This window comes from Microtus pennsylvanicus, chromosome 12, assembly GCF_037038515.1.
Source record: "Microtus pennsylvanicus isolate mMicPen1 chromosome 12, mMicPen1.hap1, whole genome shotgun sequence".
NCBI classification, from domain to species: Eukaryota; Metazoa; Chordata; class Mammalia; order Rodentia; family Cricetidae; genus Microtus; species Microtus pennsylvanicus.
In genome coordinates this window covers 25,779,064-25,805,968 of record NC_134590.1, presented here as the reverse complement: position 1 = coordinate 25,805,968, position 26,905 = coordinate 25,779,064, and the positions used below count along the sequence as shown (strand labels likewise).

The following is a 26,905-nucleotide window of genomic DNA, read 5'->3' as shown; positions in this document are numbered from 1 at the left end:
ATGTCCTGGCAGATGTGGCAGATGTTTGGTCCACCTCCCACAAATAGATTAATGTAATAAGGGCATCTTTAGATCTAGCAGCAGCTGACAATTTAGAAGTAACTCACAGAAGTGCTGTTTAATCTGTCGGCGTTGGTTGGGGATTAATGACGTGAATTGCTCCTTATCCTGTCAAGGGCCAAATGATAATATGCTTTAGCCTTGGGGTCCACGGCCTCAGGTAGGAGCACTCAGTTTGCTGCTCTGCAGCAGGAGTGGCAAGAGGATGGTTTAGTGAGCAGTGAGGCCGCTTTCAATAAGACCTTATTGGTAAAACCAGGCCGAGGGCAAGATTTGAGCAGCAGGCTGTGACTCAGCAGCTCCGCTCTGCTCAGCTGCCATATCGATGCCTCACCAATACCCTTCTGTGCTTCGGGTAGGTGAAGTAGACAAATCTCTTCCTACAAGATGCTCCAGGGTGACAAAGAGACCCTGGACTGGGAATAAGACATTTAACCTCGGACAGCAATGCCATTTTAAATCTATAAATGTTGACAGATAATGCTTCCCCCCCTCAATACCGTGGAAGATTAATAAAAGTTTATGTGAACCATTTGATTTACTCAGCGGAATATCATATTTAATATTAAACTGATGCTTTTTCTTTAGCAGTCCCAAAGGACATAAGTAAATGAATCTGTTGCCCCATAAATAGATATACGGTTTTAAAAATGTGAAAGCCAGATCCAAAAATTAACCAATCCATCCATTTTTTTCCATAGGAGTTTTCTTCTATGGAGAAGTTTGTGTTTGAGCCTGCCCTGCCCCCACCATGTCAATTATTAATAAAGATAAATGACTCCATAGACTTGCATATAGGCCAGTCTGATGGGGGCATTTTCTCAACTGAATATCCCTCTTCTCAGACGACTCTAGGTGTGTCAAGTTGACAAAAACCTAACCAACACACCAGCACATCCCCATCCCCCATCCCCACACCAACACATCCCATCCCCCATCCCCACACCAGCACATCCCCATCCCCCATCCCCACACCAACACATCCCATCCCCCATCCCCACCCCAGCATATCCCATCCCCTATCCCCAGCACATCCCATCCCCCATCCCCACACCAGCACATCCCATCCCCCATCCCCACACCAACACATCCCATCCCCCATCCCCACCCCAGCATATCCCATCCCCTATCCCCAGCACATCCCATCCCCCATCCCCACACCAACACATCCCATCCCCCATCCCCACCCCAGCATATCCCATCCCCTATCCCCAGCACATCCCATCCCCCATCCCCACACCTTAGTAATCACTGTTCTGCTCCCCGCTCCTGTTCAGTCATTTTAGATTCCGCTCATAAAGAGAAAGAACATGGAGTTTAGCTTTCTCTGCCTGGCTTATCTGACTTGACGCAATGTCATAAAGCTCAGCCCTATTGTAACAAATAAATAATAGAATGTCTCTCTCTTTTGAGGCTTAATGGCATTCCACTGCATGGCGCTCGCGGTCTGTGGATGGACACTCAGCTTCCCCTGTAACTTGGGAATGAGGTGCAGTAGTTGTGCAGGTGCAGAGACCTCTTTGCCTACTGTCTGTCCAAAAGTGAGGGCACTGGAGCTAAATATGACTTTTATGTCAGGAAGGAGAGGAAGGCTGAGGACATCGCTTACAGGTCTGTGTGGTTGTGTACAGGACACACAGCTCTGTGTGATTGTGTACAGGACACACTTACGGCTCTGTGTGATTGTGTATACAAAGGGTTCCGGTGTTGGGGTCCGGTGCCAGCCTAGACCAGCGTGGAGGCGTGGGAATAAAGATACAACTCACATGGCTTTATCGGGAGAGAGATTCTCAGTCATCCCTCATGAAATCCTGAGTTCACATCCTGAAAATTCCTCTGCGTTTATTCTGGGGGAAATTCATTAGCATTCTGTTTCCTGGGTAACCAGGTGAGTGGCTTTAGTCATGTCCACACCTTTGACCACACCTTTCTATGCCCATTTTGTCACGTCTCCCTGTCTTCCTGCTCTGTATGCCAGCTCTGTCACATAGGCCTGAATTAACATCTCTTTTCAGGCATCCTCCAAATTACAAAGAAGGAGCAGAACAACATCCTGACCCTTTGTTAGGGTAGCAACAGCCTGTCTGGAAGGCTACGTGACCACCTCAGGTGTGAACTGTGGCTTGAGAGCTTGGCTGCCGTGCCATGTAGAAGTACGGGCCTACATTCCGGAACGGTATTGAAGAACCCAGACCCATCTGATCCCAGGATGCCTTTTAAGTCCAGGGGTCTGGGGATACAGAGAGGGTACTGCTGACATGGTGTTGAGGATGGCGTAGCCTCTACAGAATTGTTAGCACTTCAGCAACTGACTGCAAACCTACACGCTGAAACAAATCAGATCATGTGGGCTGCAGGCTTCCCTGGCTGCTGAATAGATTATTCTGCAATGAAGTATCAGGGAGATGCAGTTATCGCCTAAGAGGCACTTGTGTGCAGCTGCCTTGGGGAAATTGGAGATAAACCAATCAGCTTATTCTTTTTCTTTTTATTAAATTTATTTATTTTACACCCTGACCAGTTTCCCCTCCCTCCTCTCATCCCTTCACCTCCCTCTGCCTACTCCCCAATCACTCCTCCTCTGCTTCTGTTCAGAAAGGGGCAGGCCTCCCATGGGTATCAAAGCATAGCTATCAAGTTACAGTAGGACTAAGCTCCTTCCCCTCTACATCCCTGTGACAGTTGTACAGCTTGGTCTGCTTGTGGAACTCCTGGCAGTGGGAGCAGGGGCTGTCCCTAACGCTTTGGCTGGCTTTAGGGACCCTGCTCCTCACACAGAGTGGCCTTGCCCCGTCCGTTTATCCTTCCACAGTTTCTGAACTGGGCATGAACTACTGGGCTAGGTATGGGTGGGTTGTGGGGATGTATTTCTACTGTTTGGGGGCAGACTAATATGGGGTTGCTTTTTGTAGCTCACAGGAAAGTTTCTCTACAATATTCTGAGATAGAAATCCCCGCCAAGCTGAGTGCAGCCGAGGTGTGAATCACAGAGTGGTTCTGAAACCAAGTGGAAAGAGAGGGGAAAGAATGAAAACGGAACTGCCTTGCCAGTTTCAGGACAGTGGCTGTCTTTGCTTTATGTCTAAAGCTTAAGTAATTGTTATCATCTGATCGGAAGCCTGGGTCAGGGAATACTGCCCTCAAAGAAAAGGGCGCCGGAGGTGAGGATGCTGGAGGTCCTCTCAAAGGTTGTCTCCTCTGCCTGGTGAGCAGGATCGAGAAACTTGCCTCTACCTTCACATCTGAAACCTAGATGTGACCTCAAGACTACAGTAAGTTAATCGCTGCTTCTCCAGTCACGTACCAAGGGAGGTGAAGTTACCCCTAAGATGTGCTTGGGAGCAGTGACCTTTGAGAAGCTGGAAATAAAGCAGATAGGTAACTCATCTACAATTCAAATGTCCCACATGGGTATCATCCGGTGAGCTGCTTCACCAAGGACAATGGACCGAGTTCAGTGGACGCTGGTCAGGTTCTGTCTGTACTTTCGCTGTACTCAGCGAAAGAGCCACGGAACAAAACTCTTCCTTTGTCCTTCCTCCCGCTCCCCCTCCACCCTCTGTAATGGAGTAGCATCTTGATGCCACCGTCACAAACCAGAGGACCATTCCTTTCCTGTCCTTCTGTGCCCTGTGCGTCACATGCTTTCTGGTTTGGTTGGAGTGATGGTTGTAGTTCTGACCATTTGGGTGCTTTGTGGGCCTTTACTCACCCCGTTACTCTATGGGAGTAGGATCATGAGTCACAGGGGCAGTAGAGTGTGAAGTGGAAGGATTTTCTCTACTGTGTGGGAAATAACAGGAGCTGGGTGTAGGAGAGACCCAGCCAATCACCTTACTTGTAGGGCGGGGTCCCCCGAGGATATTTTTTACTTATAAAGATTGCAGGCGCGCTCCCGGCCACCCCTTCTGCCTTCCTGTTCTCCACTGGAACCTCTGGTTCTATAAGTCTATTTCCCAATTAAAGCTATATATATTTATTACAATTTCTGTCTACATTCATTTACGCCGATACACTTGGCGCCCAACGTGGGGCTTTGCAGATACCCGCCCCGAATCAGAGCCTCCTGGGTGGCGACTGCTGGGAGCCAGCGCCCCCCCCCCCTCCGGAGGCCTCTCCCTCTCTGGGACTGCGCATGATTTCAGTAGAAGTGTTTGTCTGGCTTGCACGAAGGCATGGCATGGGTTCCACCCTTCCTGTGCTGCAAGTGGTACAGAAAGATGGAGAAAGATGGATACAGAGGGAGAGAAGAGCAAGGGGAGGTGGCGTGTAATGGGAAGGGGAGGAGAGAAGCTTAGAAACTCATCTGGAGATTCTGTGGGACAGCAAGGACATGATGTGTCTAGCATTGGGAATTGGTACAGGGGGCTCCTAAGTGCTGGATATGGGAAAAGCTTGAGAGGTTATAGTGGGGTCAGTCTGTGGAGCCTTGGAAACTCAGCTCAGAAACTCACTGTGTGAATGACCAGAAGTAATTGCATGTTCTGAAGAGACAGAGTAACTTAATGCAAACGGGATGTGCTGAATTAATTTGCTGAACCACAGGATGCTGCAGCCTAGTCAGGCATGCATAGATGAGAGACTGGATTAGGGCGGCGACAGAGATAGCAAGTCAAAGAGACAGCCAAAGAAACAGATAGGATTCAAAACCAAACCAAACTACCAGACATAGAGAGAGAATTGTCGAGAATAAAGATACCTAATGGCTGACATTAGTGTTTGAACAACTGCATTATCGTTTTAGCTGGTAAGGAATGAATATTCACTTTGTAGATTTGTCAGTGGAGAAAGGATATGTAGAGAGTTCAGTTCAGCTAGGAATTCACAGACCCCAGTAAAGGAAAGCAGGTTCATTGTGACCTCGGTTAGCAGCATCCTGTATGACAGAGCTGTAGATGGGAGGGCTGTGAGTGTTAAATGCAAACTGAGCAAGAGTTTTCCTTGGGACTCAGAAATTTGGGGTGGCTTGTGGAAGTGGAATGTGAGCAGACTGGTGAGAGTGGTTTCGGGAGTTGAGAAAACAGTGCTGAGATGGTGGTGGTAACCGGCATAGATGAGGGAGCTAGCAGGTGCTGATGATGGAGCTAGCAGGTGCTGATGATGGAGCTAGCAGGTGTTGATGATGGAGCTAGCAGGTGTTGATGATGGAGCTAGCAGGCATTGATGATGGGGCTAGCAGGTGTTGATGATGGAGCTAGCAGGTGTTGATGATGGAGCTAGCAGGCATTGATAAGGGAGCTAACAGGAATAGATGATGGAGCTAGCAGGCATTGATAAGGGAGCTAGCAGGAATAGATGATGGAGCTAGCAGGCGTTGGTGATGGAGCTAGCAGGCATTGGTGATGGAGCTAGCAGGTGTTGATGATGGAGCTAGCAGGCTTTAGTGATGGAGCTAGCAGGTGTTGATGATGGAGCTAGCAGGTGTTGATGGAGCTAACAGGTGTTGATGAGGGAGCTAGCAGGCTTTAGTGATGGAGCTAGCAGGTGTTGATGATGGGGCTAGCAGATGTTGATGATGGGGCTAGCAGATGTTGATGATGGGGCTAGCAGATGTTGATGATGGGGCTAGCAGGTGTTGATGATGGAGCTAGCAGGCATTGATGATGGGGCTAGCAGGTGTTGATGATGGAGCTAGCAGGTGTTGATGATGGAGCTAGCAGGCATTGATAAGGGAGCTAACAGGAATAGATGATGGAGCTAGCAGGCATTGATAAGGGAGCTAGCAGGAATAGATGATGGAGCTAGCAGGCGTTGGTGATGGAGCTAGCAGACGTTGATGAGGGTGCTAGCAGGTGTTGATGATAGAGCTAGCAGGCGTTGATGATGGAGCTAGTAGGTGTTGATGATGGAGCTAGCAGGCATTGGTGATGGAGCTAGCAGGTGTTGATGATGGAGCTAGCAGGTGTTGATGATAGAGCTAGCAGGTGTTGATGATGGAGCTAGTAGGTGTTGATGATGGAGCTAGCAGGCATTGGTGATGGAGCTAGCAGGTGTTGATGATGGAGCTAGCAGGCTTTAGTGATGGAGCTAGCAGGTGTTGATGATGGAGCTAGCAGGTGTTGATGGAGCTAACAGGTGTTGATGAGGGAGCTAGCAGGCTTTAGTGATGGAGCTAGCAGGTGTTGATGATGGAGCTAGCAGGTGTTGATGGAGCTAACAGGTGTTGATGAGGGAGCTAACAGGAATAGATTAATTGCCTCTGAAATTTAACAGGGAAATGAAAAATTGAAGTAAAATTAATTATAACAGGAGTCTTACAGATTATCCCAGCTGATTGATTAAGACATGGTTTCCTAAGACCTCTGTGGGTGCTCTGAAGTCCCCTTGGAGCCCACCTCCTCTGGTAAGGTGTGGAGGAGGTTTACCCATGACAATGCTTTTCTTACACCTTGCAGCTCATAGTCCCCACCACACAGCTCACGGGAGATCAATTAACATCTGCCTCTTTCCAGAAGCTCTCCTGAGGAAGGCAGGAGAAGGAAGACCTCACAGTTTGAAATAGTGCCTGGAGGCAGAGCGGAAGGAAATCACTAATATCCTGTTTATTTCCAACTTCACAGTGTCGATTCATGTCTAGGCAAGACTAAAATAAGGATTTCCCTATTGAAATCCAGATCATTCCTGCTGTGCCCTGCTGTCCGTAGGGGAAGAAAGTATCACTTTCCAGGTCATGCTGTCCACTGAGAGCCACCAAAGCTGGTGTCACCGCTTCTTCTGCCTGTTGCTAATGAGAGTGGGATGAGGGCTGGGGAAATGGTACAGCCATTGAAGGCTGACCGTCAAGAATGAGCCAAGACTGTGTGGTGGCCATGCTCACCTGAGGGCTGGGGAAATGGTACAGCCATTGAAGGCTGACCGTCAAGAATGAGCCAAGACTGTGTGGTGGCCATGCTCACCCGAGGGCTGGGGAAATGGTACAGCCATTGAAGGCTGACCGTCAAGAATGAGCCAAGACTGTGTGGTGGCCATGCTCACCCGAGGGCTGGGGAAATGGTACAGCCATTGAAGGCTGACCGTCGAGAATGAGCCAAGACTGTGTGGTGGCCATGCTCACCTGAGGGCTGGTGGGAACCTCTCTCCACCTGGCTGGAAACAACAGGCAGCAGCCTCTACTCCCAGGTAGAAAGCTCTGAGTAGCCCCCCTATATCTGTTACACCCTATTCTCAGCTGCCAGGTCACAGGCATCTCTTGTGAGCAATGACCCTATAGATTGGGTTTTATACTGGGCTTCCTGACTGTCCCCATTCCCCACGGGTGGTCCTGCAACAGCGGGTTGTGCGATTTGCCTTCCACTATGTTCCAGGACGTTCCCCTTCAGCCTCACTCTTAGTTCAGATTTTCTTCCTTGCGTTGCTTGTCCCTGTGCCTTCAAGTTGTCAGCTAATGTGTTGTTTCTTTCTTATTGGCTTTGTGCATATTTAGGGGGAAAAACTACTCAGATATTTCTATCAGTTTTTGGGGTTTTTTTCTAAGTATTTGGTTAGTGTACAAAGGCAAGGGCTTTACTGTGGCATCATTTCTTTGCTTTGCTCACGCACGTCCACCTTCTTTGTTAGATATAGGGGTGTTTGGTTAGGCTTGGTTGTTGGGTGCTGGGAACTGAATCCAGGACCTCATATGCACAAGGCAAGTGTCTCACCACTAAACTATACCCCCCCCCGCTCTTTGTGTGTGTATGTGTTATATACATACATGAAATTTTATTTTTACTTTTATTAACTTTGAAATAGGGTCTCACTGTTATCTAGGCTAGCCTGGAACTTTCTCTGGAGTCCAAGCAAGCCTCCACACTCATGGTTCTCAGGAGATCTTTCACATATGCCTTCTCCCAGATGTTGCTGGGGAAAGCTGGGGATGGTGAAGGCGGATTTCTGTGTGTCTTCTGACATCTGGATCACCCACTCTACCACAGCATCCTTTGTGGCTGGTATTACACGCCTGTGCCACCATGCCCAGCCAAGTGCTACCATACCTGTCTCTGTCCCATTTTACTGGATTTTCAAAGGACACCATCCAAACTGCGGCTTTCCTCTGGACATGTCCCTCTGAGTTCCCAGTTAAAAGCCACTGTTATATGTCATGCTGTCTATCCAGGCAGAGCTAGAAGGGCCCGTACATGTCCGGCCCACAGGAAATGTTAACCTTGTTAAATCTGTTAGGGATCTGGATGAAAAGGTATCCTACCTCTGGGGAAAGAGATAACCTGGTGAGCCATGCCTTCACTCTCCACTGCACTGAATCTGAGCCGCTGGCTCCTCCAAGTTTAGCTAATTTCCCTTGAATGGTAAGTGTGAAATGCTGTGTACAGGAATACAGAAACACCAATACTCATGGATGAGATTCTTTTGGTCTCCTCAAAAGCAGTAAGTTTCTAATAAATATTATAAAGCCTTGCAATAAAATGTAGGACACACAATGAAGTGCAGTATTACCTAAACCTAATTAAAAGTCTTGCAAAGCAAGCAAACAGAGCCCACCTCTTTTGTACTCATTTCAGTTGAGAAACAAAGAAGAGAACCATGCTGAGGGCTTCTGAGAAGATGAAGACATAAAACATCTTTCTGTTTTGCTTTTTCCTCAACAGTTCCCAAGAGCTGTGATCCCCAGGGTGTCCCAGTGTCGCATCCCAGTTCCTGACACACATACCTCCAAGGGTGGGTCTACTTCTTTGCAAGAAGAAAGGTTTTGTGGAGAATTATCCAGCAACAATAGGATCTGTGTCCCTTCAGAACGGTAAGTTGCCTGCGTAGAGCACTGGTGGGGAAGTCGCTTGTGGAGAAGCAACTAGAGAATGTCTCTTTTGTTCTGGGAGTGGGACTGTAAAATGGACAGGGTGCAGTCACTAAATATGGGGTTGGCGATCTTTGTCACTCACAATCCTTCTGGTTCCCGGCCTTCCTACTCGCCACCTGAATAAACTTGAACGAGTCACTTATATTCCCTGAACTCCTATGTTTGATTAAACAAAGAAACACAGGGAAAAGCTTTGTAAATATTAGGGTGTAGACGGAGGCTGCTCATTTGTTCCTGGCTGCCCTGACCCAAAATACTCACACAGAAACTTTATTCATTATAATACTGCTTGGCCAATGACTCTAGTGTATTCCTAGCCAACTCTTACGTCTTAAATTAACCCATTCCTATTATTTTATATTTTACCCTGAGGACCGTGGTACTAGCAAGGTTCTGGCTGGTGGCTCATGTCTTTCTCCTCTGGCAGCTATATGGCTTCTCACTGACTCTGCCTACCTTCTCCCAGCATTCAGTTTAGTTTTCTCACATAGCTCTACTCTGCCCTATCAGAGGCCAAAGCAGTTTCTTTATTCATTAACCAATAAGGCAACACATAGACAGAAGGATTTTCCACATTATCTTCCCCTTTCTGTCTAAATAAAAGGAAGGTTTTAACTCTAACATAATAAAATTACATATAACAAAACAGGTATCAAGCAAAAATTACAGTTGCAATATTTATAGCTACTTTATCTTCTATCATAACTAAGGAAAACTATAACTATCTATTCTTCAACTCCATCAAGCACTGCAGAAGGATAAAATATTACCTAAGTAAACAGGAAGTGCATTGTAAGAAACTTCCAAAACTCTAGAATTGACAAAGACATCTCGCTGCCTGGACAGTCACACAAAGTTCTGTAATGTAGCAGGCATCCATTTTCGGCCTACAGGCCCATAGTATCCGGCAGATTTTTCCAAAAGGCAGGAAATTTCAAAGTCAGTTCCGCCTATATTGACAGTTTGTCAGTCACTTTCTGCTGTTTCTGGCAGAATGTCTGACTGACTCTTTCATGAAGCAGGAACCCCAAAGGACTGTCTCACCTTTAGGCAAGTTCAGCAGTCATTTCTTTATGGGTCTTGCATGTCCAGTTTATACAGCATACCATCAAGCAGTCCAGGCAAGAGCAGTTTCTTGCCCAAATGGATAACAAACTCCATAAGGAGCCTCTTTGATGTCCATCATCCTCTTGAAGTAGATTGGTGCTGCCAGGAGCAGATGTGTCTCATTGTCATGAAAAGTCTAAGTTCCTAAAACAGTTTAAATGTCATATTATTTAGGTCTTTGAAAGGTTTGAATATTATTTATCCAACTGAAATATATCTCTATGTATCTAGAAAACCTAACATGACTACAAACTTGACAGTTATAGCTGACTTTCTATTAACCTATATTTCTTAATTATACATTACATTTTAAATGAGCTACACAAACACAATACCTTAATCAAGAGCAGAAATATAACAAAATTGACTTAAAATTTATATCAATAGACCAAAGTTCATACCAATGCAAAGTATTCATATCTATAACATATTTGTTTAAATGTAAACAAACATTTATAAACAATCATTTAGGGAATTTGGACATTATTGTCTAGAATACTTTCTGCTGATTGGGGGCACTGTTAATCAGGTCTGTCATGGGGTATCCTGTATGGTAGGTTCATCTCAGCCAGCAGTCCTAAAGCTGTCATGGATGTTGGACCATCTGGGCAATTGTTTCAGGGGTCTTATTTGATCAAACCACAAAAAGAATCCACAGGTTCTCATCCTCTGTGGAAACAAAAACAGAACCTCTTTTCCAAAGCAACATATCCTTAGATCCAAATTTTGAAGTCAAGATACCTTTAAAATATATATGTTGGTTTAGCTTAGCAGCCCATACAGTTAAATGTCTCTCTGTACTTAGCTTATTCACAGTCAAAAAATTCAAAGAAAACACAATAATATGCATAATCCAGACTCTCTGTATCTATTTCATCTTTATGTGGCTTATTTTTCTTACTCAAATTACTTTTTCTATAAGTTTAATATATATTTCATTATCTTTACTCCTTTAATCTATGACTGTCTGTACTTTTATTACTCTCTATACTCTTTTTCCTCTCTCTCTCAAGCCTATGTATATTTGTCCAACACTGTGGCCCATTTAGAGGTTTATTTCTGTCTGAATCTGTCTTTATTGTGTAACTGTAATTATTTTCTGACAAGGAAAACTTTTAAAATGATAAGCAGCATGGCTAGGACTAAGGCTGCTTTGCCTTTTGGCTCTGCCCAGTCCAACACAGTAGAGGTCTGTTTGCTGCCTCTGTGAGCCATGCATACCGCCTCAGTTCTAGGCATGCAGCAGATCTATTTGTAACACGCTGCTCACAACCCCATTTAAGTGCTGGCAGCATGAACCAGGAAGCTGCCATTTCTTATACTGAGTCAGTAAGCCTTTTCTTAAAGAAGCCACAGAACTTCTGCTTGCCACCAGCAAACAGCTCATCTGAAAAAAAAAATGCCAGCTACCAAGAAGCCATGCTTAACTCTGTTCTTTTGTGTCTAGAATTCCTTTCCAAGCCTTTTCAGGTTTTACATGGATGTAATCAGCCCCACTTTGGTGTGCCAATCTGTACGCGGAGACTGCTCATTCGTTCCTGGATGCTCTGGCCTGAAATATTCACACAGAAACTTTATTAATTACAATACTGCTTGGCCAATGACTCTAGTGTATTCCTAGAAAGCTCTTACATCTTAAATTAACCCATTCCTAGTATTTTATATTTTACCATGAGGATTGTGGCCTACCAGCAAGGTTCTAGCTAGTGGCTTGCATCTTTCTCCTCTGGCGGCTACATGGCTTCTCACTGACTCCACCTACTTAGTTTTCCCGCGTAGCTCTATTCTGCCCTATCACAGGCCAAAACAGCTTTTTTTATTCATTAACCAATAAAAGCAACACATAGACAGAAGGACTTCTCACATCAGGAAGCATAACATATAAGTGCATCACTATTGTTTTTATTGCTTTTTTTCTGATATACCATGTTGTGGTGTAGTACGGAGCCTTTTGTCTCATGATAATCTGGGATCATAAACATGGCACTGTGTTTCAGTACTCAGCACTCATCTCCAGCGTGCTGAGACTGGGGGACATTCTCCACTTGGCTCCCTCCCAAGAACAGTGTCATTTTACTCTCTTGACCTTAGATAAGCAGAGGGAAGAGGTGGAAGAGGTCAAAGGAAGTATCCATCAGCATTATTCATGGCAAGGGTTGTATATTTAGACACCCAATTACACTTATCCCTCTCATCAGACTTTGGTCAAAGAGTTGTTACCCCTGTCGTGGCATTTCTCCTCGTGTGACAGGACCTCTGAGGGAGTCAAAGAAGCTGAGATCCACTGTCCATTGTGTTTCTTGTACATTGATGGAGGGAATGTGAAGCTTTTAATTGTTTCTAATTACTTTTGCAACACATGTGAGTAGCTTCATCATAATAAGGTGGGTGACTGTCTTAAAATGAATGGCGGCTTTTTTTTTTAATTTATTTATTTATTAAAGATTTCTGTCTCTTCCCGGCCACCGCCTCCCATTTCCCTCCCCCTCCCCCAATCAAGTCCCCCTCCCTCGTCAGCCCAAAGAGCAATCAGGGTTCCCTGCCCTGTGGGAAGTCCAAGGACCACCCACCTCCATCCAGGTCTAGTAAGGTGAGCATCCAAACTGCCTAGGCTCCCACAAAGCCAGTACATGCAGTAGGATCAGAAACCCATTGCCATTGTTCTTGAGTTCTCAGTAGTCCTCATTGTCCTCTATGTTCAGAGAGTCTGGTTTTATCCCAGGCTTTTTCAGACCCAGGCCACCTGGCCTTGGTGAGTTCCTGATAGAACATCCCCATTGTCTCAGTGTGTGGGTGCACCCCTCGCGGTCCTGAGTTCCTTGCTCGTGCTTTCTCTCCTTCTGCTCCTGATTTGGACCTTGAGATTTCTGTCCGGTGCTCCAATGTGGGTCTCTGTCTCTGTCTCCTTTCATCGCCTGATGAAGGTTAATATTCAGGAGGATGCCTGTATGTTTTTCTTTGGGTTCTCCTTATTTAGCTTCTCTAGGATCACTAATTATAGGCTCAGTGTTTTTTATTTATGGCTAGAAACCAAATATGAGTGAGTACATCCCATGTTCCTCCTTTTGGGTCTGGCTTACCTCACTCAGAATGGTGTTTTCTATTTCCATCCATTTACATGCAAAATTCACAAAGTCCTTGTTTTTTACTGCTGAGTAGTACTCTAATATGTATATATTCCATACTTTCTTCATCCATTCTTCCATTGAAGGGCATCTAGGTTGTTTCCAGGTTTTGGCTATTACAAACAATGCTGTTATGAACATAGTAGAGCATATATATATATGTGTGTGTGTGTGTGTGTGTGTGTGTGTGTGTGTGTGTGTGTGTGTGTGGCGGCTTTTATAGTTCTTTGTTGAGCACCTCCAGCAAACTTGACCCTGTTTGGATGCTCCTTCGTGTCTGTGAACAAAACAGGCACGGGGCCCTGCCTGAGATAATGTCCTAGAATGAAGGAGATGTCGTAGATGATGCAAGAAAGAATGTGGTACAGGATGTTAGGATCTAGTAAGAACATGGGGAAGGGGGAAATTAAAGGAGAGTGAGGGGCATTTGGGAAGCTGATCCAAACTGCAGTGCGACTTTGTAAGGGGCTCTCACTGAGGCGATTCTGGGAGTCGCGGTTTGGCCTGAGCAGGTTCCTGGCAGAGGAAGCAGCAGTACCAAGGCTGGAAGGGAAGGGCACAGCTTGCATGCTGCAGGCATAGCCAGGAGCCGTGTGCTGAGACAGTGAATGGGTGGCAGGTAACGGGAGGTAAGCGTGCAGATGCAGTGTCAGGTCCAAGAAAATAAATACGCTTGCATGGCTTAGATTCTGCCTTAGTCCATTTTCTACCCCTGCAACAGGATAGCTGAGGCTGGATAATTTATAAAGAACAGGCTTATTTGGCTCATGGATGTGGAGGCTGTAAAGTCCAGGCACATGCCCCTGGCATCTGGTGAGAGCCTTTGTGTTGTGCCATGCCCACGGAAGAAGGAGAAGGGCAACAGCCCAAGACTAAGGAGCAAGAGAGGGCCAAACTCAAGCCCACTCGAGATAAAGCCAGCACTGCAGTGACATCTGTCCATCCTCGAAGGCACAGCCCTCACGACCAGGGAGACAGGGAAGTCTCCACATCTCAATGCTATTCCATTCAAAACTTAGCTTTTAACACATGAACTGAGTTACAGGTTCAAACATAGCCAAATAATAAGAGTTTCTATGTTTTCTTGTCAATGTAACCAATTGTGAGTGTGTTTTCTTTGCAGTTAAAATACATGTACACACACACTCACACACACACACACACATGCATGCACACACACTCAATATATAAATATATAAATAAACAAATAAATAAGCTAGGCCCCATCACCACACTAGTTTTCCAGGGCTGCTATAACAAAGTGCCAATACTAGGTGGCTGGAAACAACAGAAATTCACCACTTTACTGTTCTGTAGCCTTATCAAATCAGCCCCTATTTGGGCCCGCTCCCTTCCAGACTCGGAGTGGGCATCCCTTCCCTCCCATCCTCTTCCTTCCTAGCCTGCAGTGGTCCTCGGCAGCCTTTGGCAGTCCTTGGCCTGCAGCCACATTGCTTCAGTTTCTGTGCACATCTTCGCGTAGCATCCCTGTGGTACATGTTCAGAGGCCATCGTCCCCTTTCTTACAAGGACACCAGACATTGCATTAACAGCCCACCCTTCTCAGCTGCAATGTCTTCTTAACTGATTACCCACACAGCAACTCTGCTAGAAATAAGGCTGCTTTCTCAGGTATGGGGTGGAGAGTGAAGCCCTCAGCTTATCTTAGGTGAGGGGGACACAGTTCAATCCATCACAACCACCTTTCATGAAGCATGATCGTCCCCACTGTCCAAGCAGAGGTACCATCTCGGGAAACTCAGAGGGCTCACCGAAGGTCTGAGTCAGTGATGGAAACAGCCAGGCCAGTGTGGACTCCACCTTGTCACCCATGTGCCCTTGGTAACAGGTAGAGTGGCAGGGACTTGCCCTGCTGAGAACAGGAGTTACACAAACACAGCATTGCAGTCCGCCTGTATTTCAGCTCTGAGATTTCTCAGTTCCCCTCCCCACCCCTGTTAAAGGGAGGAGCCTCCTCGCCCAGGTCTCTCTCTGTTTTACATTTCATCTCCTGGCGTGACTGATACAGAGGGCAGATGCCTTTTCTCCTTTTTAGGACCTTTTCCAGGAAAATACTACTACAATTTCTGTAGTGTGTAGAACATTTAGTGGTGGGAACATTTTTTCTCATGTAATATAGAAAAATGTACACACATATACGCACATACCACACTTTCTGAGTCACTTGGCTTAATATGTTGAATCTAGGGGATCCGGAAGTGTTTAATATGTTTTTCTTTTCATTATATTTAAATGCCTCTTACATATGAAGCTTGTCTAGATGTTTGTGAGAGTGAGGCCATACGAGGAGTTTTTAGTTCGGCACAATCTTTAGAGAAATGCCTGAAACAGTGGAGCTACACCAGCATGGAACAGAGCACCCTCCATCCCTGTGAGGACACGTGCTTGAGAAGATGGTGTCCCAGCCAAAGGCAGTCACAGCAGAGGAGTGTCTATGTCTCTGTCAGGGTTGCATATGGTCAATGCTGTGTTCAGTCAGGGAGGGAAAGCAAAGTTGTGGGAGGAAGAAAACCTCACAAGATCAAACCATAAAGATTAGGAATTTACCAAGATGATGAAGGCAGGGAGGCTGTACTCGGATAATGGTGAAGACAGGAGGCTGTACAGGGATGACTGGGGAGGACAGGAGGCTGCACAGGGATGACTGGGGAGGACAGGAGGCTGCACAGGGATGACGGTGAGGACAGGAGGCTGCACAGGGATGACTGGGGAGGACAGGAGGCTGCACAGGGATGACTGGGGAGGACAGGAGGCTGCACAGGGATGACGGTGAGGACAGGAGGCTGCACAGGGATGACTGGGGAGGACAGGAGGCTGTACAGGGATGACTGAGGAGGACAGGAGGCTGTACAGGGATGACGGTGAGGACAGGAGGCTGCACAGGGATGACTGGGGAGGACAGGAGGCTGCACAGGGATGACGGTGAGGACAGGAGGCTGCACAGGGATGACGGTGAGGACAGGAGGCTGTACAAGGATGACGGTGAGGACAGGAGGCTGCACAGGGATGACGGTGAGGACAGGAGACTGCATAGGGATGACTGGGGAGGACAGGAGGCTGCACAGGGATGACTGGGGAGGACAGGAGGCTGTACAGGGATGACGGTGAGGACAGGAGGCTGCATAGGGATGACTGGAGAGGACAGGAGGCTGCATAGGGATGACTGGGGAGGGTAGGAAGGCTGCACAGGGATGACAGTGAAGACAGGAGGCTCTATAGGGGGTGGTTCATGAGGACAGGGAGGACCAATTGTCTGTAGCTTTGGCTAAATGGTATGGGTAGAAAGGGGATGCAGGGAAGATTGACAGCCCCAGCAGCCTTCCCTAAGTTTGCTGTTTCTGCCTAGCAGCGTCTTCCAAGATCCCATCTCTCTCACCTTCATTGGAGATGTGCTTAATCCCCTCAGCTCTGGTGCTTTGCTTTCCACTCAGTGGCTGACTGCTTGGAGGTGTGTGCTGGAGCATAGGTTTTTCCGAGTGCCAGAGTAGAAAAGAAAAACCCTGTCCTCTTCCCAGGGACCCTTCTGCTCTCTGACAGCATGCATTCTCTCTGGTTCCGGAAGCACATGAAAATGACAAGGTCTTCTCATTGTCTATTGAATTAAAATGACCTGTCATCGTTGTCTGATGTCATCATCACCTCAGAGCCCTGCTCCCTACAGCCATCTGGCTGATGTTCGTTGTCTGGTAAACACGAGCCTATTTAACTGATACGGTAGGATTTTATTGTTGTTTGGGACCGTGCCGGGGTTCAGACCCAGACCTAGCACACACCAGGCCAGCACTGCCCCACTGAACTGCGCTGCCAGCCCTGCAGCTGGCTTTGATGGAGACAGCTGGTCCACAGCCCCTGCTCCTGAGACTGCCCCTGCTGAGTAAGAACTAGAGTCCAGGCTGGGGAGATGGGCCACCTGTAACACCAGAGCTGAGCTGCAGCCTAGGGACGGAGGCAGGAGCTTCCCAGGGACTCCTCATTGGCTTTCCTAGCCAACTAATGAATGTGGGTTCAGTGAGTGTCCATCTTCCTTTCAGAGAATAAGGTGGAACCTGAAGAGGAAGACACATGAGTTGGAACTATGCCCCCCAACACACAGAGACAGATATATACACATACAGACATACATGCATACACTCGTACTCACACAAACACACAGGCATACACATAGGTATGTCTATACACAGACACATACATACATATTCTCACACACAGACACACAGAGGCACATGCAGACATAGACATACACATATACACAGACAAACACAGACACACACACACATAGACAGACACATATATACATACACATATACACAGACAAACACAGACACACATACACACACACATAGACAGACACATATATACATACACATATACACAGACAAACACAGACACACATACACACACATAGACAGACACATATATACATACACATACACATATACACAGACAAACACAGACACACATACACACACACATAGACAGACACATATATACATACACATACACATATACACAGACAAATACAGACACACATATACACACACATAGACAGACACATATATACATACACATACACATATACACAGACAAACATAGACGCACATACACACACGCATAGACAGACACATATATACACACCCATACACATATACACAGACCTATACTCACATACACAGACACATGCATACATACCCACAGACCTACACACATATACACACACACACAGACACACACACAGACACATATACACAGACCTATACTCACATACACAGACACATGCATACATACCCACAGACCTACACACATATACACACACACACACAGACACACACACAGACACATATACACAGACCTATACTCACATACACAGACACATGCACACATACCCACACACACATACCCACAGACCTACACATACACACACATATAGACAGATACATATATACACACACATACACATACACACAGACCTATACACACACACATACCCACACACACGTACACACATACATACACATATACGATGACCTACACACACATACATAGATACACACACACGTTAGTGTGTGGCCAAGTAAACCAGGAGCCCTTTGATTAGATTATTTACTATAAGCTTCTGGCAAGTACTGGGCTTGCCCTTAGTTCCTAGTAATTTCATATTGCTGAGATACTCTGAATACTTTAGTACAGTTTTAAATATTCAGATTCACATAACATACAATTAGCTGTTCAATCAATTTACTTTTTCCCAAGATTAACCATTTTAAGCTGGATGTAATGGTACAAGTCTGTAATGCCAGATAATTGGGAAATTGAGGCAGGTGAATCACAAATTCAAGTCCAACCTTGGTGATTTAATAAGACCCTGTCTCAAAAAGAAAAGGACAAAAGCACAGGGGTGCAATGGGGTGGAAATGGCAGGATGCCTGCCTGGTGTGTGTGAGGCTCTGGGTCCAGCCCCCAGGACCATAGCACGACGAAATAAAATAATCCATTTCAAAGTGTTTCAAAGTGAACAAATTCATCGATATATTTAGTACATCCACAGGTCATCAATTTATTACCTCCGACCCATTCCAAAACATCTTCATTTTCTCAGCTGAAACTCTGCACCCATTTAACCCTCACCCCATCCCCTGCCTCATGGCAACCGTGAGTCTACTCTGTATCTCTATGTGTCTACCTATTCTAGGGTTTTCATATAAATGGAATCATCAGCATGTGACCTCTTGTGGCTTGTAAAAAAAAACTTGTAATTACCAATCATTTTTCAATAATCTCATCCATACTCGGGAGTGTTGACATGCCATCGCAGTACCAGTAGTTTCTAATTGAATTCTCCAAGAAAACCACCTCAGGGGCGCGAGCCTCCCTGCATTACTTCATGAGACAAAGGGCACTTTAGGATGAAATTAGCAATCTACCAAGCCATGAGAAGTCAGCTTTACCTAGTTTCACCTCTGCCGTATGGCCCAGTCCCTTCAGCCACCTGCCCCCCAACCCCTGACTTCAGCCATTGTCCTCCTTGTTTGAACTCCGGTATATCCCATCATGCAGCGGAACCTGTAATTGATATTTTGGCTGAGGATCTCGAGATTAGATTGCTAGCTGAAGCGACAAAGCCGTGCCCCTCCCAAGGGTGTTAGATGATACCAGCCGCTGGGATGAAAATTTGAGGCATACTTTACACTGTCATCTCCCGGGGACCTCCTTAGGAAAATAGTCCCCCCCTCCCCGAGAAGGGAGCTGGGATGAGGACTGTGAAGGCTTGAAATGTGAGTCCCCTCTCCATCTGCCCGGCGTAACCTAAGACGGGAGCACAGGTGGAGAAGCGGGAAACTGGGTGGCAAACAGGATTCTGTGGGATTGAAAGTCTCATTCAATCCTTTTGTGGTACCATAAGGGCCCATGTTCCAAGACTGCAGAGCAGAAGAATTGGGTTGAACTGTGCCAGTGGCTTAGTCAGTGAAGGCTTCCTATTGTTCTCTCTCCTGAGGCCTCCTGGGAGGCTATGGTCATTAACAAGGACCCTTGGGACCACAGTAGAATACAGGTCCATGCTGGCTTGTCTCCACCAGAGGTGAATATCGTGGACCACATTGTACACGAGATAGCACTGACTCACCAGCTTTCAACTCCAAAAAGTTACTTCCAAAAGCCTCGTGATATCACCTACAAAGTACCGGGGTTGCTTGGACCACAAAATTGAGTGATGGTCTTCCAAGGGGGCAGTTTTGCGGTTCGTCTCTTTCTTCCTCCTGCTGTCTTCCCTGCTTCTCCTCCTCTCTCTCCTTCCATTAGTATAGGGCGGCTCATGCACCAGACTTGGTGCTCGGGGCTAAGGCTATAAAATGAGACCCTGCTGTCTAGGGGTTGATGTCACGCCCTCCCTGAACCATCTGTCTGCTGCTTCTTGTTCTGCTTCTACAGAGACATGGAAGGGTTCATGTACGTGTCTGTCCCTTACAGTAGGAAGCAGTGTGAAAGCCTAGAGTCCCGCCTGCCTTGGAGCCTTTGAATCTAGCGTTAGCAAACACCAAGGGCATTATTGCTGTGTGAACTGAACTTCACCGAACTGAATTCAGATATGTAAACAGATAACAGGCTAAAGTGTGGTTAGTGATATTTGAGAGGGCTTTTTTATTTTTTTATTTTGCACAGAATGCCTGGAGCACAAAAGGCAAAGTAAACACCCATGGGGAGAAGAGGGGCCTCCCAGGGGTGCCATCTGAGCTCTCTGGAAAGAGGAGAAGGTGTTTGCCAGACAAACAAGGGGAACCCACAATCACCAGAGGTCACACCATATGAACATTCTTCTTGGGAGGGGACCTCCTGCCACTCTCTGTGCCTTCCTCGATCGTCTGGTGTCCCGTGAGGCATGGGCATAAGCCTGGGCACAGTGTCTGTTCTTCAAGAGGTTAAAACCAGGGGAGAAAAATATGCTGGGTTCCCCACCCCTAAAATGCCACCCATTTTAATCTCTTCCTTATTAAAATAAGTACAAGTTCATTTCTTCTCTACACTGACTCGAATTGGCAAGCGCTCACATCCCAGGGTCCTTTCAGTATTTGGGCCAACATGCCAAATGCCTCCCACGGAAGAGGCAGGGCTCTGCGCTCCAGGCTTACAAAGGACAAATAGGAATGGAATTTTGCTCCTAAGGAGGCCAAAATGGACACCGCACACAGAAAGCTAAAAGTCGGCAGGGAGAGGGGCCGCCACCTCTCCCTACCATTTCCTATCCGAGCAAAAATCTCATTTCTCTGCCCAGCCACAGAACTGGGGTTAAGCTCTTTGAAATAAGAGGCTTTATTTCTGAAGTGCGGAGGTCCAGGGGACAATGAGGAAGGCTGTACTACTCCGGAGAGACAAAAGCACCAAAAGTGCTGGGCACAAGTCTCCCCAAGTCCTTTCCGTGCCAAAAACCAGCCCCAGAGCCACAGTGGAGATGGGACTCACATTTCAGTCAGGATTTGGTGATATGTGCATCTTCAATTTTTAATAAATGTTGACATTCTACTATAACCCCAGTTCACAATTTCGATGACCTGACAAGCAAGGACCGGGTTTTACCAGAACCCAGCACACTGTCCCACCTGGGAACACTGGGGCAGTGACTTGATTGTTGCCTGTCATAGAGATGGTTGCTCACCTGGGCTCCATCCCCTCTGTCCTTCTCAACATCTCAGCTATACTTAAACACATTTGCAAAGGAGGGGTCCTCTGACCCCTCCTCTCCCGGAAGTGATTTTTTTTTTCCTGTAGACTCCCACAGCAGTTCCTGTGGATGTCTGTCTTCACTCATCAGCTCTCTCTGGCCTATGACTGTTGGTTTAAAAAAAAAAAAAGAGTCCTCTCGCCAGGTGGTGGTGGCACACACCTTTAATCCCAGCACTTGGGAGGCAGAGGCAGGTGGATCCCTGTGAGTTCAAGGCCAGCCTGGTTTACATACCAAGTTCCAGTAAGGCACCAAAGCTACAGAGAAGCCCTGTCTTGAAGGACATTGAGTGTTGGCATCCCCCTCCTCTCCGTCCTCGCCCACACGCCTACCCTACGATGCCCTGCCCTCCCTGCTCTGTCAGGTAGGGTCTGAAGAAAGATTTGAAGGATTTTCTTTAAAGCGTCTTTGAAGAAATGTCTCTGGGGAATTCTTATTTAAACAGCATGCAGCAGGGCTCCTTTATTTTAACACTTCCCAAATACAGATATTCTGGAGACTTTGTAAATCGGGTTCCCAAAAGGACTTATCCACAGAAATGTCAGTAATTTTGCTGGGAACACACACCAGTTTCGTGTTGTAACACAGTCTTACAAACATAGCAGCTAAGAATACACTGCAGTCCTAAAGTCACAAGTCAGCCGGGCTGCTTGGGACACACTGGAGCTCTAGACAATGATGTCTAATCTTTAATATTATAATGTCTGATTAGACCCAATCCTCCTGACTGCTTCAGGAGATAACTTTCGGATAGCTCGTCAAGGTTTCCCGCCTTCCTTGGCTGTGGCAGCTTCCTCTCTCTTCCAAACCAGCATTGCTACATCTTCCACTGAGGCCTCTCCCTCTGCGGACCTGTCCAGCCCTCATCACGGCTCCTCCTGTGCTTCGCAGGCCCTTGACTCCCTCTTTAGAAGACCCTGTGATCTTATTGGGTTCACCCTGATAACTAAGGCTCAGTGTCCTATTGGCAGAGCATCCATTGCCTTGTAACATAACAAGTCACGGGCTCTGGGGACTCCACCTGCCCATGACAGGTGTTCTTCAGCTCCGTGGCTAGCCCATAGGGGAATTTCTTAAGGGAGCGCTGCAGCCGCGGTTTATGACGGCATTCCTCAGGGGAAATGGGCCCTCAGGTGGGGAACAAAACAGGTTCACACCTGTGAAGCACAACAAGGGGTGAACAGTAGAAGCTTTGTCTAGTAGCAGTGATGATGACAATGAGGGCAATAAAGATCCCTAAAAGGAACTAGCGAGGTGTCTCCATGGCTAATAACGCTTGCTGATCTTGCAGGGAACATCCAGGTTCTGTTCCAAACACCCCTATCAATCAGCTCACAGCATCTGTTAACTCCAGTTCTAGGGGATCTGATGCCCTCTTCTGGCCTCCTTGCAGGCAGGCACACACATATACATAAAAAATATTTTTTAATCCTCTAAAATAAAGATTACTGAAGGTCTCTTACCAAAGGTTTTCAAGACTTCTAAACTACATAAATATGAACCTATTGTGCACTGAAATAAAGGCAAAATATCATTTTATGGTACACTTATATTTTTATTTAAAAAGTGTGCTTACTGGGAATTTGAGGTCTGGCCATTGCTAGACTTACATGGATGTAAAGATGTGTTACTTTTGCTTATTCTGCATTTGTTTAATTATGTAAAGATGTGTTGCATCTGTTTAACCTTGCCTGCCTAAGACACATGATTGGTCTAATCAAAAAGCTGAATGGCCAATGGCTAGGCAGGAGAGGGATGGGTGGGGCTGGAGAGCAGAGAGAAGAAAGAGAAGAGAAGAGGGAGAAGAATGAGAAAGAAGAGAATGGGGAATGAGGGGCTCGCCCTGGGCCAGAAGCCAGGCAGTCGCCATCCAGACATAGAGACAGCAGGACAATAAAATATACAGAAAGAAAGAAGGTAAAAAGTAGATAAAGAGAAATAGATTAAAATAAGAGCAAAAATAAGGCTGAGCATTCATAACTAATAATAAGTCTCCATGTCACGATTTGGGAGCTGGCCGGTGACCCCAAAGAAAAATCCTGGTACGATATTGTGCCTGTCATAGCTATGTGGGCAGTAGCAAAGAAAAAGTCATAAAGTTACAAATTACCCAATTTCTCAGTGATGATGGATTTTTCTCTTTTAAAGGCAAAGTCTTACTATGTAGTTGGCTGGCCTAGAACTCACCATGTAGCTTAAGCTGGTCTCAAACATAGGTCTGCCCACCACTGCTTCCCCAATTCTGGAATTATATGCCTGTGCCACCCACCCAGTCCTGTGATAAGATTTTGAAGGTTACGGAGTATGAGCTAAAGTTGAATAAGGAGCAGCTAATACCACAGCATCTTCAGAGGCCAGCAGAAAAAATTAAGCCAAAGTGTTATGCTCTTTATGTTTGAGTCTTGTGTTAAAATGGTAACCTCCGGGGGACTGGGGGTGGTGGCTGCTGACAAGGCCTCTGGGAGGTGATTGGGTCATGAGAGCAGAGCATTCACTAATGGAAGAAATGGAAGGGATGTCCTTATAAAGATGTCCCCAGAGAGCAAGCTTGTGAGGACATAGCTACCACGACCTCACCAGGGAACCAGAGGGGCCCGGCCCTTGACACTAGACCTGCTAGACCTCGCTGAGCTTGGGCTTCAGTCCTAAGCTGGAGAATGAATTTCTCCAGTTTGCTATTTTACTGCAGCAGCCTGAATGACCTTGGCACATGAGAATCAGTGACAGTGCGGACAGTGAGCGGACCCTGACGCTGGTTAATCCCTTGGGTTCATCTGGTCCGTTTCAAATGGAGAGATGACATTTATGCTGAGATTGTGTGCAGTATCCTAGCAATACTTTCGGTAGAATTAAGTGAAGCAGGAAGTAATAAATGAGCTTTAAGGGAAGATACTTCCTTTTTTTGAGATAGGGTTTCTCTGTGTAACAACCCTACCTGTCCTGGAACTCACTTTATCGACCAGGCTGGTCTCCAACTCATAGAGATCCATCTGCTTATGCCTCCCAAATGTTCGCATTAAAGGCGTGAGCCACCACCACCCAGCAAGATTTCATTCTTAAAAACTAAATTTCCCCCTTTTTCTTATATGTGTGGGTGTTTTGCTTGTATGTATGTCTTTGTGCACTGCATTAGTGCAGTACCAGAGAAGGCCAGAAGAGGGCATTGGATTACCTGGGGCCAGCGCTGCAGATGTTTGTGAGCCATCATATGGGCACTGGGAATTGAGCTAGGGTTTGCTGGGAGAGCAGCCGTCTCTCCAACTCTAAAGAAACTTTCTTGGTGTAATGTTGATCGAAAGTATTAAAAATGTCTTTGGTTGTATGTTTTCTGTTGAGTTAGTTTGTGTGTGTGCACGCGTGCATGTGCATGCATGCTTGTGTGTGTAAGTAAGGCCATCTCCAGAGAGCATTAACCCTGAATGTGTGTGATTCCATCCCACGAGCTGGGAACCCAGGCAGATACAATGGGGAAGAGGAGGAAGTCAGATTCCTGTGAGCATTCCTGTCCTTTGCTTCCCAGTTAACAGAGACTTGAAGCCTCATTGCCAGCTCCAGCCACCTCAGACTAAGCTACTCCAGGTTGCCCTGCCATCCCTGGCATGATGGACCAAACTCCTTTAAAGTACAGGCCAAATAAATCTTTCTTTCCCTCATGTGGCTTCGGTCAGATTTTGTCAGAGCAACAGGAACAGTAACTAGGGTACGTTCAAACCACAGCTTTGACTTTATTGAGATTTAAATGTTTCAAAAATTATATTTATCAGGGAACTTTTTTCTTAATAAACAATAATCGTAAAAATTATTATCTACAAATAACTTTTGAGTTACTGGGGAAAATAATGGAGGAAAAATTGAAAATGCTATTACATATTATCCTGTTTTATAAACCTGTTCACGTCCCCCAAGAAATACTATAACGACAAACAGGTGCATGTTTGGGCATTAGAGATCTCTCCAGTGCTCTTTATTTGGAATTAAATTTTCCAGTTAGCGTACAGAGCCATGGATTTCCCGGTGGCATCTTAATGCATATGCCTCCTCTTCCTCTTCCTCCTCCTCCTCCTCTGTCTCCATCCCCCACTTTCCTGCCTCCTCCCAGCTGGCTCCCTTTCTTTCCCCATTCAGGCCCTGCTTCGACTTTCCTAGCCCAGATATTCCATTGCTTTTGATTTCCCATTTCTTTAAGTTCTCTTTCTCCTGTCTCATCGTCCCCTTCTGAGTTTTGTGACACGTAAGTACACACATGTAGACACATGTCTAGGTGGCATACGTCTATGTACATGCACATATGCATATGTAATTTCAAATCTAGATTCTGCATTAAGAGAAACCATTTTCAGTGTTTGTCTGAGTCTGGCTTATTTTGCTTAACGTAATGACCCCTAGCTCCAGCGTTCCTCCTGTGAAAGTACAGATGGTTTTGAAATGGAATAATCCAAACGCTAGAAGCTTGGACATTTGATGAGATATAGTTTTCCTATGCCTGGTTTAGGGGTTAAGTGGCTTGACTCAGCATAAACATTGACTCAGCTACTAATAAAAAGGAAAGTGTCCCTTCATAAATCCTGCCTGTTCCTTCCAGGTCTGGCGAACACAGTAAATTTCTTCCTTGGGACAAGGGTCAGCAATGTGGCAGAGGCTATAATTCACTGGATAGGCTGCTTGTGTCGACGGTGGCACGCGACAGGAGCGGCAGTGTTTGATCACTGGTGCAGTTTGCTTCCTCCCCTCCCATTCCATCAGGTTTATATGCATCAGTGTGCCGACTGGTAATGATGAGCTGGGTGCCTGAAGGCAGAACCCACGCTGCGTTGCTGCGAGAGGGGGGCAGCCCACCCCTCGTTCCCGTAAGCATTGTGCTCATGTGTTTGTATGATGTACTCTTTTATTTCAGTAACATTAAAAAGCCATGGCCTCGGAGGAAATTAAACTAACAAAGACTGTCCGCAGCGAGGCTCTGAGCGCTCAAGTCTCAGGTACAGTACAAAGTAGCTGCTATGAGTTGCCAATTAAAGAGACAGTAGCTATCTTTCCCCTCTTGTTCTCTGTGCACAAAAATGCCTGGATTTACTTCTGGATCACCTGCATAAGAACCTCTCTGGTCTTTGGCAGTGCACCCAGACAGTCACCGTGGGCGCTGCACTCCTGGCCGAGCTCTTGGGTCTCCACTTGGCACCTAGTGACTCTCCTTGGTTCACTCCCATCACACTGGATTGCCTCGTTTCCCATCCCACAGGTACAAGAGGCAATGCCATTAGAAAGTCGAAGCGATTACAAGAGCCAGACTCACAAGCCTAGTAAGAAATAATAGCTGAGAAACGAAAGAGGCAGAAAATGTGTTTTTCTGTGCCGTGGCAGAAGGCAGGTCTCTTCTACTTTGAGACATCACTTTTCTGTATCTAAATTCAATAGTATGAGCTCTAAGACACGAAGTCTTTTGCTTAAGGTATAATCTAGTATGAAGCACTGTCCACTCAAACGGCTGGGGTTTGGGTTGTGTCTTTGTTTTTCAGACAGGCTGCTACAGTGTATGTAACCCAGACTACAGCTTGCTGTCTGCCTGCTTCGGTCTCACAAGGGCGT

General features: G+C 46.3%; 1 protein-coding gene across 3 annotated transcripts in view; it reads left to right on the top strand.

Annotated features, from left to right (window-relative positions):
- Positions 1 to 26,905, top strand: part of Cracd (capping protein inhibiting regulator of actin dynamics) — a 213,696-nt gene that overhangs the window by 81,637 nt on the left and 105,154 nt on the right. For all 3 annotated transcript variants that reach the window (XM_075942928.1, XM_075942925.1, XM_075942927.1), the window contains exon 2: positions 8,646 to 8,794. The gene's annotated coding sequence lies outside the window, so the exon portion shown is untranslated. The remainder of the gene's footprint in view (positions 1 to 8,645; positions 8,795 to 26,905) is intronic.